The sequence below is a fragment of the Choristoneura fumiferana genome, chromosome 3 (genome assembly GCF_025370935.1).
Source record: "Choristoneura fumiferana chromosome 3, NRCan_CFum_1, whole genome shotgun sequence".
Taxonomy (NCBI): domain Eukaryota; kingdom Metazoa; phylum Arthropoda; class Insecta; order Lepidoptera; family Tortricidae; genus Choristoneura; species Choristoneura fumiferana.
The window spans coordinates 20,861,908-20,866,374 of record NC_133474.1 but is presented as its reverse complement, the minus strand read 5'-3'; the positions used below and the strand labels follow the sequence as shown (position 1 = coordinate 20,866,374).

Genomic DNA, 4,467 nt, shown 5'->3' with positions numbered 1-4,467 from the left:
TTTCATAATAATATTAAGATATGGCAAAATCAGGAGTTGTCAAATACCGTATACTTTTTGAATGTCTCTGGCCGGATCTTCAAAATTACAATGTTCAAGTAATTACTTCTTTTCTCATCAAACACTGATCTAACTTGTGCAGTATTAAAAATAATACACTCATACATTACTAACATCGTATAATTAAATCGAGTTAACATTTTGGTCTGTTTGTTCAATAATTTCTTTGCATATGTATATATTTTCATCAGAAAACCCATTAGTTACAAAAAATACTCTTATTAAACTTGTTGAATTAAGTTTATTAATTTCATAAGTTATTTGCAGACATAAGTGTTCGTGGTGTAACTTTGATCACTTTTGCGAGTTTTGAGATCATTTTAGTTTATTCGTAAGACTTGAATGGTGCTTGTCCCTTTTAGAAGCTGTTTCATTAGTCCCATTGGGATTAATTGAATTTAAATTAAGGACTGTTTTAAAAGTTTTGATGAATAATGTAATATGTGAAGTTTAATCAATAAAACACGACATTGAAGATTGTAGTTTTCAATAATTTATTGAATCAGGCGTTACTTTGCGGAGGTCCATATCAATGAACTAAAATAATTTCCTTGCTCACCCGCGACCTTACGATAGCTAAGCTTATGCAAAATATGCGTGTTAATGCAGTTCCTCACCTCCACACTGTAAGAACACACACAAATCACACAAACCCATCTATCACCACCACCACCTACACTGACGCGTTTTCGAACTCAACAGAGCTCATCTTCAGAGTGACACAACCGTACACCATGCTACCAGTTGTTAGACTCAAACCAGTAACAAAACCAGTACCAGTTGTGAGGTGACTCTTGGTGGTGAGGTGGCTCTTTGTTACGAATTTTCTATAATTTCGTAAAACGGACACATCCATACAATGCTTTGGACATCTGGAAACCCGTTTTCCAGCTCGGAATCATGAACCGAGTCTACCTCCTAAGTTTTGATGAAATCGGAGAGATAACTAAGGGTACAGCGGTAAGAAATGCCCAAATGCGAAAGTTTGTAAGTCTGATTGTTTGTTACCTCATCACGTCTAAACCATTAAACCGATTTAGATGAAATTCGGCATATTCCCAGAGAAGGACATAACGGGAGAGTTTTCATTCCGGAAAATTGCATAGTTCCCGCGGGATAGCCATACATGAATTATGTGCGGACGGAGTCGCGGGTGACAACACAATTTCATTATAATAATTAATTCATTCATACAAGCCGTGGTGGCCGAGTGGTTTGACCTATGGCCTCTCAAGCAGAGGATCGTGGGTTCAAATCCCGGCTCGCACCTGTGAGTTTTTCGGAATTCATGTGCTAATACATTTGAAATTACCACGAGCTTTACGGTGAAGGAAGCATCGCGAGGAAACCTGCACAAACCTGCGAAGCAATTCAATGGTGTGTGTGAAGTTCCCAATCCGCACTGGGACCGCGTGGGAACTACGGCCCACTCTCATTCCGAGAGGAGGCCTGTGCCCAGCAATGGGACGTATATAGGCTGGGATGATGATGATGAATTAATTCATAGTCCACAACGGAAATTCTAGTAGCAAAATTGAACTCTAGACTTGCAAGTCACCACTTAAATTACAGCCGGCAAAAAAAATATCAAGAAGCGAAAGAAACTTTTTGCACTGTCTCGGGTTCGCGTTCAAATCGCCCCAGCAACCCTTATTGGAAAACTTTGCCATCCAAGACATCTGTAATGATGGTCTCAGACAACGATAGTGACATTCTGATTCTACGTTTATGAAATTTCAATGTCTGGCGTTATTTTTAAACCCCACGCAAAGGAGTTATTTCAAAGTTCATGAATTATAAACGGCTAAACCGATTGTTTAACAACCGACGCAAAAAGAGCGGTGTTATAAGTTCGACCGCTATGTATATCCGTCCTGCCTGCCTTTTGATTTGAATGCGGTTTTTAATTTGAAAGCAAGTTTTCTAACGATGGTTCTTAGACATGTTTTTATCAAAATCGTTCAAGCCATTTGTGAGATATAATATTTTGAAATGATAATTTCGGGGGTATTGCAGTCTGTACCTAGTCTGGATTTAGGAGCCAAACACACACACAACAGACACATGTGATAGGTAACTAAAACTATCAAATACCTACCAATCATATTTTACATTATCTACGTGAATATAACCATCATCTTAACGACGCGACTTGCCTAATTTATCTTTTTAATGAGGAGGGATGTCGATATGAAAATGAGGGTTTCGGAGTTGTATCTTTATTATTGCTACGTCATGACAGATGTCTTATTACCCACACCAATTAAGTTATTTTGAAAGTCATGATTGAAAACAGATTACACGTAAAATATCGTACTGCATCGTCATCCGTGGGGGAGAAGTCTCGGGTGGCGACCCGATATTATGATTATTATTATTTATTAGATCCGATTATAAATTTTGCATGCCATGTAGGTATGGTGAATTGTATTGATCTACCTACACTGATTTTTGTAACATCATTTGTACCATAATTCGAGCAAATAAAACTTTTGAAACTTTGAACTTTGAATTATTTATGATATACCTACTACACTTGAAGGTTATAAGTGATAAATTAAAGTAGTTATTTATTTTTAAATTTTAATCAGAATAAACATTAGTAGTGTTTTATGTTCTATGTTCAGACTCTTCTAAATATTTAACTCCAATAGATTTCTCGAAAAACTCATATTATGTACTGAGACAACTTCACGTTAGATTAACACGGCCTCCAGGGGAAGTGTAATAAATGAGGATTTTGAATTTTGCGTACACAGCCGTTAGTGAACTTTAATTACATATTTAGTATTTATGACAAGGTATACTGCCTACTTCGGCAAATTAGTTTGACTTGTCTATGAATTTTTGAATGCATTAGGGAGCTAAGCATCCAGTTTTTGGCGTGTTATTATCATTAAAAGCTTTTATTTCATTGCAATGTTTTGTATGTATTATTATAATAAAAAATGTTGCCTTCAAATGTTGCACCAAATCATACCAATTTCAGTAATCAAATTGGCCTGAGTTTGATACCTACAGATACAAATTGGATGACAATACAAATCAATTTAATAAAAATTACACTCAGAAAAAGTTGAACAAAAACTTTATTTAAGTATTGGTAACATTTACGATTTATTCGTTCAATCTAGTGGTTTAAGTATTTCTTCATAATAAATTATGGATCTTTAATTAATAATAATATCAACTTTGTTATTTTGCAGATGCAGTCCTCTATGTTCATAAAAATGATAATTTGGACTAGTGGCCCACCCTGGCTTCACTTAACATTTTTCAGTTCCTTTTTCCAAAAAAAATCCACTTGAAGCAAAACCATCTCACGCAAAGCCAGGGCGCGTCGCTTGTGCATGTATGTATCATATTTAGACTAAAATGATAAAATATCTAACTGATGGTGAATACGATATTTGCATACAGACGGCGGGAAGTGACTATGCTTTAGACTATGTGAAGGTAATAAAAAACTGAAAAGAAATAAGCAGATGTTTCATCAATACAATACAAATTAACATACACAAATGCTTAGTAATGATAACTGACTCACACTTTAATGCCAATTAATTTATTATTTACCAATTTGTGCACCGTTGGCATTTATTTATGTTGAACCTATTTTTCTGCAAATCATGGTTGTGGTTGTTTGGCATTCCGCCTTCTGAATTAAGGCCTAATATGAGATATCGAAATAAAACTATCATTATGTGTGCCGAATCGGTTCCAAGAAAATGTTAAGGATAAATTGGACCTTTGCAAAGATTTCTATTTGTTCTAATTGGTATTAAAGGTTGATTCATTTTCACAAAGATAATATTTTAGTAAGTTAACAAATATTTTGGTCCATTGTGTAATATTAATAATGTAATGTTAAAAAGCTGAATAGCTTACTTTTGTATCAACAGTTGTTATCGAATGTTATTATCACAATGAACTTATTAATATTATTTATTAGCTCAGTTTGTCAATGTATGCACGATGTATGACGTCATTGCGCGTGTAGAATCCGTGTCGTAGAAGCCATACTACATTTTCGCCTGCTCCTCCATGGCCTCCGTGGCGCAATTGGTTAGCGCGTTCGGCTGTTAACCGAAAGGTTGGTGGTTCAAGCCCACCGGGGGCGGTACTTTTTGTTTTTTTCCAAAAGTTCTAACGTTTTTTGCAATATACCTTACACATTATTTTTTCTGCGAAACACAACAGTTATTAGTTTGTTTAGGTGGTGTTTTTTTATAAGGCTAAAATTTAAAGTGTGTCTTTGTAATACCTTAAAGGAGAAACGGGGAACCCTTATTCTTTGTTAAGACCCTTTTCTCAGAAACGCGTGGAGGTATAGGTAAAAAACTCAAGAAGATGAACCAATGATGTAACTATGTAGTAGTGTAGATCTAGGTTATCGCGCTATGGCGC

General features: G+C 35.5%; 1 non-coding gene across 1 annotated transcript; it reads left to right on the top strand.

Annotated features, from left to right (window-relative positions):
- The first annotated feature begins 4,107 nt into the window (after nt 1-4,107).
- On the top strand, nt 4,108-4,180 carry TRNAN-GUU (transfer RNA asparagine (anticodon GUU)). Its single transcript has one exon. It is a non-coding gene; the product is annotated as a tRNA-Asn (tRNA).
- Nucleotides 4,181-4,467: the final 287 nt, after the last annotated feature.